Source organism: Siphateles boraxobius, unplaced genomic scaffold, assembly GCF_051911475.1.
Source record: "Siphateles boraxobius isolate OS27281-9 unplaced genomic scaffold, OSU_SipBor_1 66, whole genome shotgun sequence".
Classification (NCBI taxonomy): Eukaryota; Metazoa; Chordata; class Actinopteri; order Cypriniformes; family Leuciscidae; genus Siphateles; species Siphateles boraxobius.
Window position 1 is genome coordinate 23631016 of NW_027509193.1, and position 14729 is coordinate 23645744.

A 14729-nucleotide genomic window follows, 5' to 3' on the forward strand; every position below is an offset into this window, starting at 1 on the left:
GGGTTCGCAGTCAGGGAGGGGGCGCAAGATTAGAACAGGAAAAAAAAAAGTTTTGGACTCGTCATAATGATGGGAAGTGCGAATCATTTCCGCGAATCGGTTCTTTCGAACATTACGTTACAGAACCGGTTAATACGAATCTTTTACGTAGGCCTGAGGCGCTCACGTTGTCCCTGACAACCTGGTGTAGAGTAGGCAGGCACCTACTGTAGATGTTTGTCATGTATCCCAGTTCAGTTTGTTGCAGACTTGATATGTTTAAAGCTTAAATATAATTTTTATTTTTTATTAAAAAATAACTTTTTTACCCAATTCGCCAAATCCTTTCACTCCAAATGCTCAAATCAACTTACGCATTGGTTATCAGGTTATTGTGACAAAACCTTTTAATGAATTGGTGAGATGTTAAGTTGATGATCAGAGTCGGTTCTCAATTCAATCAGTTCATAATAGTAGATTTATGATGATATTCTTTATTCAGAAAGTGAGTTGTTAACTAGAACTGATCTATCCGATTAATTCGTTCACTATCCAGATATCACTCACTGTGAAGTACCGCAACGTGCAATGCTTCAACTATTTATATATTTTTTATTTGTCATGTGAGAAATATAATAGTTCAGCTCAGTTACCCCTAATACCAATGCATAAATCTAATATTATGCCCTTTCAAATTCACAAGTCTGCATTTCTAGTGCCTCCCTTCCCTGCAGCGGATGTTGGCCTGGAGAGCACCAGTTCATTTCTACAATCAATCCAACTGGATACAATCAGATTTGTTTGTGGGGGTCGTTTGTACAAGGTGGGTGGAAAAGCCGGATTTATGTTGGAAGAGGCGGTCTGTCCATGATTCTGTGATATAAAAAGGCTTTGGGATTAAGAAGTGGGTTTGTAGGACAGCAGCAGAGCAGGGTGGGAGAAGGGGCTGCAGGGTCAGAGAGGGATTTGCAGTGTTTCTAATCAAATCAGATTGAAGTTCCTCCCTGATCTTACAATCATCTTGCACACATCAATACTCATATGAAGAATTCATATGAATATGCACCGGGAAGAAATATATTAAGATGTCTTTTTATTTAAGAAAGGTCACTATCCCCATGCACACATTCAATTCAAGCCAAAATCGCTCCACTTTTGAGGAAAATTTAGAAGTAACACGATTTGTGACTATATATAGGCTAATAGTTGGGAGGGCAGAAGAAAGGTGAAGAGCATTTCAATCATGACAACTCTCAAAATAGTTTTAGCATGTTAATGAATATATTGCAATGTATATCTGCTGTTGATTATTGCTACTGCTGCTGTAGAGCAAGTTTTAAACTTGCTACCAGTTGTGGACGAAGTACACAAAAAAGTACTTGAGTAAAAGTACACATACCCTTAAAAAAATGGTACTCCAGTAAAAGTATTACCTACTCCTATTAGTATTAGCCACAATTTTACTTGAGTAAAAGTACTTGAGTAAAAGTACACATACCCTTAAAAAAATAGTACTCCAGTAAAAGTATTACCTACTCCTATTAGTATTAGCCACAATTTTACTTGAGTAAAAGTACTTGATTTTTAATGTACTTTAATTTTAAAAGTACTGATTGATGAATGTTCATTTATTTTGCAGTTTTACTCCACCCTATTGCTCAAAATATGTTTGGGGGGTAGGGGGTATAATGTACTATAATTGTAAAAACAGAGCTTAAATAGATTACAGCTCAGTCTGACATCATTATAAATTATTAATTTTCAATAAGCCAGTACTAATCAATAAGGAAGATTATTCAGACACCTAAAAATGTTTAATTTATTGCCAAATCTTGTCTCTTGTTTTCAGAGAAACACGTGATCAACGACAAACGAAGCCTCACTTTCTTTCCAGTATGTGAATGCTTCACTTTGCCTGTCAGAATGTTTGAACCCAGACCACTACTCTACAGGTTTTTGGAAGTTTAAGTCCATTTACTAACTTTTTTTTATTTTTAATTTTTTTATTATTATATTTATTGTAGCATTTTCAGATTTTCAGACAAATAGACAATACAATCACAGGACAGGACCACTCGCCACACTCACACACACACACACACACACACACACACACACACACACACACACACACACACACACACACACACACACACACACATACACACACACAAACTCCTTCCGTTGGATTCAAGTTTGCAGATAACCACTACATTTTAAAAATAAATAAGCCTATAGCATATGTTACATGATCATATATTCTGACACATAAACAGCATAGAAACCATAATATAATTAGACCAACATTTACTTGCATCAAGCAGCTCTATTGGTATTTTTATAATTAGTATTAATATAGGTCAACTGTTACATTTATTTTACTACCACACTTTAATATGTGAATTATATTATCAGAAAACTGAACCTTTAGCGTTCTCAGGCTTTTGTTGTGCTTAATGGATAAAACAACGGCGCTGCGCACTCAGCTGCCCATAAACATGGCTGCTATGAAGTTGACCTGCCACAAGATGGCGCTGTTTTCGACACTCTTGATGCTTCGAATCTTCTCCCGAAACATTCAGGGGAAAGCCTCGGTGCTTCATGTCTTCATTTGCCCATCGCTATTTTAATATTATTATTACCATGTCCTGGTTGCAGCAGTCAAGAAACAGGATCTATATGCAGCAGTCTTTATTAATCACAAACTTAAACTAACAGAAATAGGCCTACTCAAGATACTCAGAATTCTAACAGCCGTTTCACACATAGACTTTTAAAAAATGGTTTCACACCGGAAGCGTGAGTGACGGTTGAGCAGCGCGTCACTGCAGCTGCAGATGCTCGAGTGGATTCACACTGGAAGCGTTTGTACAGTGTCACAGCAGCGGCTCCAAAGCTACATATATAAGCGAGCAATTATTTACAAAGACAACTATACATTTGTTTTTAGAAGCTATTTATAAAATTGATAGTCTTGAAAGTTTGTTATGGGGAGGTGTACAACATTCGTATATAAATGGTAAACAACAAAACAACCCAGAAAACAGCTCCAATTGTCGTTTCAGTCATACTTTCGATATATTTACAAGACTGCAAAGTCCGCGGATTAACCCTGTTTAGGATTAACTGTTCATAAGGGACATGTCCACATTCAAGAATTTCATAATGTCTTAAACAGCTTGCGCCTTTACAGCAGATTTAGTTAACATTCACAAACCATACCTGTCAAGTTTTGGATTTGAAAATAAGGGAAATTTTCCGGCGCCCACCGCGAGCAGTCCCACCACCCCAAACCAAGCTCCAGTAACGTTATCCCTTACATTTTCAGACAAGTGTTATAGCTTAAATGAAAACACAAAAGGGTATATATGAAGAGCATTTATTTTAAAGGCTTATTTGCATATTTTCTGTTCATTTAACATTGCTTGTCTCATTTACATTTTATTTTCATTCCACACATTCTTTTAATTTCATATTGCTTTTCTTTTACAGCTTTTCTTTACATGTCACATAACTTTTATTTACTCTTTTAGTGAGTTGTTGTTCAAATTTGTTGCAGACTTTGCATTCTTTAACCTGTTAGGCTGCAACCCCACTTTTGAAAAATCCTCAGAAATGGCATACCCAAACTGAAACAGATAGCCTACAGTTCATAAACACTTTGCACTAAAAGCACAAGTATGATCTCATTTGAAAGCTGACACCTGGCAGTTTATTGTAAATGTAGAATTAATTATTGTCATAATGAAAAAATAGTTATTAATAGCTACAAAGTTTTGTAAAGTTATTAGAAATGTATTTTGTATGAAACATCTTCAAAGTTTCTGAGAATACAATAGTGGTCAAATACTGAAACTTGAGTGTTATATCTTAATGATGTATAGTTTGTCAAGGTAATAACATTAAATCTGATAGTAACTTTGAACTATTTAAACAAACAAAAAAACGCTTCAGTGTGTCGGCGCACTGGCAACGGTTAACAGGTTTTAAGATGCTAAAGTCGCAGTTACAAAACGCGTGACTGACCCCTACCCTGCTTCTCTTCAGAAAATAAATTCGCTGTCCCATTGATCGCGGTATTTACATGCCTTCCGTTTCTGTCGTAGCGTCCACCATCCGTCTCCGATTTTTTTCTTTTTTCCCCCCGCGTTGTCACTCATCATCTGACCTCACACACTAACCTCGCGACAACCTACAGTACCCACAGTACCTGTAGTAGGCTACTGCAGTTGGCAGTTATCGCGTGGCTAGTGACAGAGCTCAGATTGGGGATGTTTTTTTTTTAATATCCGCCCGGGCCATTATTATTTTTTAATAGCGCAGGTTAAAATACGGGAGATTTACGGGAAAATACTAATACGGGAGGACGGCGGGAAAGAAGGGTTAAATACGGGACTTTCCCGGCCAAAACGGGATACTTGACAGGTATGTCACAAACAACTGACATGTCGTGACCATATACAGTAAATAAGGATTTTCATTTACAATAATACCTCCTAAAATTCCGCATTAGTAACCTACTTTTCGCGCCATCAGTGACACACTCAAGCTCCCAGGATCTACCATTGTTGGTCAGACTTGTGAATTCAATTAACTGTTAACTCGCTCTGATCGGATCCTTTGAATCAGTGAGTTGTTGACTCGAGAAAAGATGCAGTCGTGTTGGTCCAATTCATAAATTAATCGTTCAGTGCGATTTGCGAACCGATTTAACAGGTTAATTGAAAAGAATCAGCTCATTCACAAACCGAACATGCTATTGCGTCTTGGCCCGGATGACGATTTATTCTGTTCAAAATAATGAGGAACAACATGTTTTTATTAAATGTAATGGAGTTAAAAGTATGATATTACGCTTTGGAATTTAGTGAAGTAAAAGTTTCCCCAAAATAACTCCACCACTGCTAGCTACTGCTAATAGATACACAGACATGCTGCTGTGAGCATGTATATGCTGATGCTGCATAAATCCCTTAGCATATCTAGGCAGGTGGAGCTGGGGAAGTGGAGGGTTTCAGAGGAACTCTGATAGCATGCTGCAGAAGCTGATAGCAACGAACCAGACTATTTAAATGTTAAGCAAGCAATCTCCTTGGGTTGCGTTTACAGTTGGCATTAACATGCAATCTGTATCCGGATGTTGTCCACATACACATTGAAAAGACAAGTGTAAACGCGCCTTTGATCGGAATGTTATCCGATCAGCGTGTCCAGGTTCGGAGGGAGTCGAGGTCAAGGACGCATTGTGACCGGATCTCAGTGTAATGTAAACGCAATCCAGCCATCGTGTCTGCATTCACAGGTGGACATCACACAAATAGCCGCCCACTGTCATTATATCCCCCTGCTCTCTCCAGGAATTGCTGCACGTAGCTGTGTGGTTTTGCGATAGAGTCGAGTGCGAAGTACATCGCAAATATGCTGAAATGTTTGTTTTCGCACCCTAGAGTTTCAGAACCATTAATTTTCTGTAAAGAATGCGCATTTTAACCTCATCCCTAAATTAAGTCCATCTAATCACAGTTTCAACTAAGTCCAAAACACAACATGTCGATATGTAACAATTTATTTAATAATTCTCAGAGCAAGGTCCTGAATTTATCACATACAGTAAACTATAAAAACACTGCCAGGTAACCTAAAAGGTTGATTATCAGTCAAAAATATTATTAAATATTATTCCATCAACCTGGATGGATTCATTATCTTACAGCAATAAAATTATGGGTCAGATCAGTTCACCAAAAAAATGAACATTCTGCCATCATTTACTCATCCTGATGTGGTTCCAACCCTGACTTCTTCAGTGAAATATAAAAGAAGATATTTAGAGATATGTCTTTTTTTGTCCATACAATGGATGCCAAGAGTAACCAAAACAGTTTGGTAACCAACATTTTTCAAAATATCTTCTTTTGAAAAGAGGTTTCTATTATCCTTCCTGCATTTAGACTTTGTTTATAGTCTCTGAGTGGGTTCGACTGACGAGCTTAATAAGAACCGATTTGCCTTTCCACCGGCTAGAGAGCCACAACAGAGCCAGATCTTACGTCACTGTATACGTCTCATGTTGCCCAGCAACGCTAGTGCGGTAGCGCCAAACAGTACGCCAGGCTTGTTCGAGATGCATCGGCTTCTCGCAGATCGATCTCCGCATGACATCAAAGCACTGCGATAGCGATCTAAAAGCACAAGGAGTCGTATGTTCTCCAAACACTCCCGCAGCTCCGATCGGTCCGCGCCGCTCCGATGCATCTCGAACAAGCCATCAACAATAACGGACGTTGCAATACTATGGATGCTCATGGGTTTACAAAATACATCGGAGTCCAACGCGTTTGTGCAGCTCGCCGTAACTTACATAGACGGATATTTATAATCGAGCTGCTATTAGCTCGACTAGCTGCTATTTAAAAATGGCGGTCACAAGTTTCTATTCGTCTTGTTGGTCACGGTAACCCCGCCCCCAGCCCCTGACGCAAGTGGTTCTTACTTGGCTCTGTTCTAGACCAGCAATGATTTGGTGCTACTTAAGAACCACTTTTCCTGGTTCGGAGCTGGTGCTTTGCGTGTGGAAAACCAAAGAACCGAATTGAAACTAGGCTCTGGCTCCGAACCAGCACCAGCTCTGCCTTGGTGGAAAAGGGGTATCTGTGTATCTACTAAAGACAAGTGCTACAAAATAAACTGATAAAATGCCTCATGTGAGCACAAGATGGCGCAAACATGTCGTGAGGTTTCCAGTGTAACAAATGCCAGCGAGCAACCTCAAAACATATCGACACTGGTCAAACAGTTGGGATTGGCCATTAGATCCACTTCCCTTTTCAGTTCCAACCAGTGACCAAAAAAGAGGAAATGTTCGTGTGACTCAGTGAGGAACAGAGCTTTGTCTTTGGATCTCTACACGTGAGGGAAGTTTCACGTTGAGACATATAACTTACGCACAGCTGTTTGGTTTTCTTTGGTCTCAAGCCAGGTAGTCATTCGTCAAGTTAAAGCTTAGATGGTTCTGGTTCAGTTCTCCTTCTCAGGCTGTGAAACAACGTTTGGCTAGAAAGAGAAACTACTGATCGAACAAATTGTGCTGCTTTATCTCAGGTTACAGAATCATGCAAATAGTAGGACAGTAGGAACCATACATTCAAATGTAAATGCACTTCTTCATCTCTTCCCCTTTGATTCTCTTTTGATCTGATGGTTACTTCTGTGTTTATCAGACGATCTGTGTACTTATGCATGTTTGTGTGGTTGTCACTACCCAGCATGTGAATTTTCCACATGGGTATTTGCATTTTTATCTCGGTTATTCTCTAAACATTCTCAAGATAGTTTTGCTGATATGGTCTTGTCTGTCAGAGTTAAGATAAATCAGCAACAACTTGCATTATATGACTTCTAAGCAAATTTTGTTCATTAAAACATACTGTTTAGCATGCTAGTTGGAATGCACTTGTCAAAAACGTTAGAGAGATCCAGAACAGACTTGCTTAAGGTCTTTAGGCCAAAAACACAAATAACTGGATGTTATGGCGTTAATACAAATTATGTGCTTTTATGTAAAGAATTGGGTCATATAAGAGTGTCCAGTGTCCACTATAAAGAAAAGAAAAGGAGGGAAAATGTAGTTTAAAATAAATGTAACATTCTTAAAATCCTAATTCATAAATATGTTTTTGGAAAGTCACGCCACATGTCAACCTGAACTATCTTTGCCTTGTCTTAAGAAGGTCAAATCTGATATTTTAAGAGACTAGTTGACCTTGACCCATGGGTCTTCAGGCATCCTCTCTTTGACATAATCTCCTGTTTATGTTTTATGGTTTTGATATGGCGGAAAAAAAATTCCCCCAAATATTATTAAGCTGTGATGCGGTTTTGTTAAAACATCGTTTTCTATGAAAGAATAAGATAATGGCAAAATACTGAATAAAGTTTTCCTTTTTCTTTATTATGATATTAAGACAGTTGTATCCCCCTGACACTACTGTTTTTTCTTTTTTCTTGTTATTGGAAGAATGTGATAGGCTATATGAGGAAACGTGTGTAAAAGTGTGATTTCTAGATCTGGTAAAGTCAAGTAAATTAATAAAATATTATATGGCCCTTTTTTATAACGACTAACCATTATTCTTGTTATGTCAAGCTCTAAAATATTCATCAAGTAGAAATTGTGAGTAAACAAATAAATCACAAATAAGTAGAAAATTCATATTGATTAATATTTTTGTAAACAATATGGGCCTTGGAGTCAAAAAGGTTGAAAGGTTTCCACTTTCATAGAAGAGGTGTATTCATTATATGTATGAATTACATTTTTTAATGTCAAGTCACCTTTATTTTCATAATGCATTTTGTTACAAAGCAGGATTTCATCCACCAGTTTTTGTTTTTGTCAGATCCTCGAACCCTTCAGCTGCTTTGCCGCTCTGCAGGAAAAACAAAGTCTTTAGGGGTGTTGGTGTTGGGCACCTGCAGCCTCTCCATGGCTCATCATCCCCTGACAGGACAGCTGCTACAACAAGATGGCTGTGGTGGAGTTTATTAGGCAAATAAACAAATAAATACCCCTGACCGCAAGCACTGCCCAGCGGCCTGACACCATCCACCAAGGACAATAAAGAGAAATATAAAAGTAAAATGATCAGTTGTTACCTCCTAAATCTGTGAATTCCCTTTATTTTCCTTTAAGTAATAACTTGTTGGACAGTTTTGGTCACTGCATGCGGACACTGCAGAGGTTAGCGTGCTAGCTCTGTCAGCAAGAGTTTCAATAGCAGACACATTAGTGTGCAAGCGGTGTAAGCAAGTATTGTATTTTACAGAGCCTAGACTAGTCCTGTCATCAAGTTCCACTTTACAGTTTTAAATAACCATGACTGCAGCTCAGCTCACAGGCTAGAATAGTGTTTGCCTTATCAGGGTGTCAATGGCCATCAACCAACACCTTTGAAATGAAATTAGCACCCGTCCATTCTCTCTATGATTTTACTGAAGTCACTGCACAAGCCTTTAGAGAGGTATTAGTAAATTACGTGGGGAAAAATTGCAAACATTTTCAATTCCATATGGAAGAATGCAAAATGGTATCTGCACACTTGCAGACAGAGACACAAGCACACGTTGGACTCTGAAACACAATCCTGGTAACTGCTGCCAAGTATAATAGTCAGCATAGTGCTGTCAATATCAAACAAACACTTTGGCGTGCAAACAAACGGGCAGACCAAACATGCAAGGCCTGTCAGACGTGTGTGTGTGTGTGTGTATAGTCTATATGTGGCTGTTGCTGCTGTACTGTATGTGTGTAAGAGTAGAGATCAATGTCCTTTGTACATGTTTAAAAAGAATACCAAAATGCCAGAGATTTACTATGTCGTTTTTTTTGTGTTAAAATAGGGTACAACGGGGCAAAGGGCACACCCTAAGAAACATGTGCTTTTCACTACTCCCATAGTGTATGATTGCAGAAAAAAAAAAGATTTTAATCCTACGTTGATGGAGCAACATATTTAGTGTGAAAATAAATCATATAAGTGGTTTGTTTGTTAAAAAATCATATAAATGTATAAAAGAGGTGGCAAGGTGGGCCTTTTACTCCTCACACAGGTTAAAAGGCTCACCATGCATGGGGCAAAAGGCACAAAGTATTGATACAAACACTTTAACTAAAATAATATGTTTTGAATAATGTCTAAAAGTTAGTACTCATTTTTGTATAATAAATATATTGTCGTTAAAGTATGTTCATTTTAAAAAATACAGAAACAAAATTAATTTAAAAAGTAAAAGTTCAGAAAACATTGACTGAGATCCCATAATAATTTAATATAGTTTTGTTGTTTCAAACCTGTATGATTTTTCTTCTTCTGCTGAACACAAAAGAAGATATTTTAAAGAATATAGGTTACCAAACAGTTAATGGGCCAATTCAATATGGTCCATAAACTGTTTGGCTACTGACATTCTTAAAATATCTTCTTTTGTGTTCAGCAGAAGAAGAAAAATCATTCAGGTTTCACACAACAACTTGAGGATGAGTAAATGATGACGGAATTTAAATTTTTGGGTGAACTATCCCTTTAAGTAAGCTACTGACTTGTGTCAGGATGAAATGTTTTAAGATATACAGTGCCCTCCAAAAGTTTGTAAACATACTAGTTGCGGGTTTTTAGATAGCATCCGCATAAATCCGAAATAAATCTAATTAAATATCATTAATGCATTAGATTAAAGACACTATATCGCTATTTATTAAGCATCTTATGTTCTAACTAGGTTGTCTTCTAGCATACTGAAATCACTTTAATTGCAAGTACTCTACGCTTTAGAGTTCACCTAATAATCCTCAAAGTTGCAAGTACTTGTGAGCCAAGAAATTTTAAGGATTTATGCTGACACTCTCCATAAACTCCACTTTGAAACCAAAAGGGCGTTAACAATTTTTTAGAGCAGTGTATCGCGGGTGTTTTTGTCTGATGAATGTGGTCATATGACAGTATCACATGAATTAAGACAACTATCACTTTGCACTCTAAAGCAGATTTCAGTTGTTCAGATAGGTTGATATTAATTATATTGCCTAATGAAATATACTGTAATAAACTGTAAAATATACAGTTTTTTTAAAGGTAGAATGTAACTTTTTTTTACAGTGTTCTCACATTGCTATGCACAGTATGCACACATAAAAAACTTGAGATGAAGCACTATAATATTAAACAATTTAAAACCATTTCAACAAAAGGAACAATTTGCAAATTGCAACTTTCGAAATCTTCTCGGAGCCACTTCTAAATGGGTAATTCTAACAGCGTTAATAGCTGATTTTAAGTCATGACAACTTGACACTCAATGTACAGTCAAAAACCTTTACTTAATTACATGAGTGAATTCAACTAAAGCAAACAAACAATGCAAACTGTTGCCCTTTGTTCTGAAGTTTCTCTGAAGTTCTAAAAACACCTCACACTCGAGAGAATGTGTGTATATGATGTATGTGGTGTGACATGCTGAGTAAATATTTGAAATAAAAGGGGTCTGAGTTTTAATCCACAATCCCCAGCCACCAGTGCCCGAATTCATTCCAGCTGCTTAAGGCGTTGTAAAAGAGTCAATATGACAAATGGACTGTATATTGTCTGTGCAGTGTGATTGTCTGTGTGTATTGGAAGCTTTACTGAACTCTCTATAAGCGCAAACTGATCCAGCAAGCATGTGGACACCCTGCCAACCCCTTCACACACAGTCTCTTATTCTTGGCCGTTCTGTCCGTATCTTTGCGAAAGACTGCTAGACAGCTACACATATGAACTTGCGTTTACAGTATGCTGATTATATGTCCGTGTACGTCCCCTTGTGTGCGTGTTTGCAGGCTAAGCAGCAAGCTAATGTCTTTCATTAACAGTCATAATAGCTCAGGCTTTTGACCACAATAGCTTGTAAATTTGACACACTGGTCCGATGGTTAACAGTTCGGTCCAACCTCAATACCAAAATAGGTTTCCTTCAGCCATATTTTTTAATGCAAGTATTCGGGGTGAAATTGCAGGTTTCTATGATTGTTCACGGCAACTTCCACCCTACCCTTAAGCAAAGTAAGTCATGTTTTTTCTTAGGGCTTATGCATAAGAAATCACAGCACAGCTCTTTGAGATCTGGGAACATGTACAGATTTCCACTCAGTTTAACAGACCTTCGGTCATTTACCCTAGATGTTCCAACATTTTTATCCTTTTATTTTCTTTACCCCTAACAGCACACGGATTAAAGTTGAAATATTTCTTTAAGATTGACATGGTGTAATACTCTATGTCACATGTATAAAGATGCATGCAAAACACACACACACACACACACACACACACACACACACACACACACACACACACACACACACACACACACACACACACACACACACACACACACAGAGAGAGAGAGAGAGAGAGAGAGAGAGAGAGAGAGGTTCAGGGATTTTGGCAGCTCTGTTCGAGTTCTGAGTACTTTCACACAGTCTGGAGGCTATAAATAGAGCAAGGTCTCTGGATGACTGCCCACCCTTCCTTAACTCTTAATAACCATAGGGTCTACCCTACAGTTACGGGCCATGCACTTTTGCTCACACGCAAACCTGTAAGAAAGCCTCTTTTAAGAGGGTATATTCCACAAACATGAACATAAACACATGCTCATAAATATACTAGATTTTGGCTGCTTTAGAAAGATTAGATGGGTAATTCATTGTTTTGTGAAGCTTGGGTGAAAAAGAAAATAAGCATGCATTTTCTCTCTAGTTCCCAAAAAAAGTTTATGCTCTATTCAAAGTAGTTTCTCTCACACAGAATTATTAAAGTTATGAAATAAAATGTCATTATATCAGAGGCATCCCAGACAAGTAAAGGTGCCTTGACTTATCTATTACATATTGTGGCTAATTTGATAATGTTTTTAGCAGGGAATGGATAATATAAAAATATGTTAAAATATTGAAACAAAACATTTTAATATTTTATTTTAATTCAAAATGGTAAAATATTGATTATCGGCCGCTATTAGAGATTTAAAAAAATTGTATTAGATTAGTCGATATTGGATATACACTCACCTAAAGGATTATTAGGAACACCATACTAATACTGTGTTTGACCCCCTTTCACCTTCAGAACTGCCTTAATTCTACATGGCATTGATTCAACAAGGTGCTGAAAGCATTCTTTAGAAATGTTGGCCCATATTGATAGGATAGCATCGTGCAGATGATGGACATTTGTGGCATGCACATCCAGGGCACGAAGCTCCCGTTCCACCACATCCCAAAGATGCTCTATTGGGTTGAGATCTGGTGACTGTGGGGCCCATTTTAGTACAGTGAACTCATTGTCATGTTCAAGAAACCAATTTGAAATGATTCGAGCTTTGTGATATGGTGCATTATGCTGCTGGAAGTAGCCATCAGAGGATGGGTACATGGTGGCCATAAAGGGATGGACATTGTCAGAAACAATGCTGTAGGCCGTGGCATTTAAACAATGCCCAATTGGCACTAAGGGGCCTAAAGTGTGCCAAGAAAACTTCCCCGACACCATTACACCACCACCATTCTGCACAGTGGTAACAAGGCATGATGGATCCATGTTCTCATTCTGTTTACACCAAATTCTGACTCTACTATCTGAATGTCTCAACAGAAATCGAGACTCGTCAGACCAGGCAACATTTTTCCTGTCTTCAACTGTCCAATTTTGGTGAGCTCTTGCAAATTGTAGCCTCTTTTTCCTATTTGTAGTGGAGATGAGTGGTACCCGGTGGGGTCTTCTGCTGTTGTAGCCCATCCGCCTCAAGGTTGTGTTGTGGCTTCACAAATGCTTTGCTGCATACCTCGGTTGTAACGAGTGGTTATTTCAGTCAAAGTTGCTCTTCTATCAGCTTGAATCAGTCGGCCCAATCTCCTCTGACCTCTAGCATCAACAAGGCATTTTAGCTCACAGGACTGCCGCATACTGGATGTTTTTCCCTTTTCACACCATTCTTTGTAAACCCTAGAAATGGTTGTGCGTGAAAATCCCAGTAACTGAGCAGATTGTGAAATACTCAGACCAACCCGTCTGGCAGCAACAACCATGCCATGCTCAAAATTGCTTAAATCACATTTCTTTCCCATTCTGACATTCAGTTTGGAGTTCAGGAGATTGTCTTGACCAGGACCACACCCCTAAATGCATTGAAGCAACTGCCATGTGATTGGTTGATTAGATAATTGCATTAATGAGAAATTGAACAGGTGTTCCTAATAATCCTTTAGGTGAGTGTACATATACTGTATAAAGAAGATTGTGGATTGTGCATGCCCAATTTTAACATATAACGCTCAGTTAAAATGAACCTTTAAAAACATTAATAATTTAACTCTGTATGTAAAAATGCTAATTTATATTTAGCAGATAAACAGCTAAAGATGCATTTAAAATGTACATTTAAATGTATCCTACATTTTTATTTTATATTAATTTACACAACAAAATAGCAAAGAATTTTTATATCAGTTATCAGCCTTAACATGAAAATAATTATTGGTATTGGCAAGAATTTTTAAATCGGCGCATCTCTACTTTTAGCTACCAAGAGTTTAGTACTATCAGCTTAATTTAACCTATTTTACCATGTTTAAATCCATTCTGCAGAATTCAACAGATTCCTCCCAAAATCAGCACAGAAGTGCAGTTAAGTGCAGAAGGGTCTGTTGTTAAAAAGAGAGTTAATAATAAAAAAAGAGATCCAGACAAATTAAAATAGAGAAGTGCAAAGAATAAGGAAGAGAAGAAAAGAGAAGAGAAGAGAAGAGAAGAGAAGAAGAGAGAAGAGAGAAGTAGTGAGAGAGTTCCAGTTGGTCTTATCTTTCTCCCACTTTAGTGTGCACATACCGTGCAGTATGAGGGCGTCTGGATGCTGGTTCTCTCTCGCTGCTTGTTTTGCTTAGCTACTGTTTTGTCTTACTCCTCCTGTGCTCCAACCAACCCTATATGAATATATGTGTCTGTGTTTCCGTATGCATTCACAGATCTGCGTGTTTCTTCCTGGTTTTTGTTAGTACGCCTCAGATGCAAGATATGATATGGTCTGCTTTTGTTTATGTCCTCCTTTCTCCTTTAATTTTCTAGGCCAGTTCACAATGGACCGAAATCAGCTACTATCAGATAACAGAGAAGTGTCTCAGATCCTGTTCTGCCACCATGAGAGAAATATTTTGC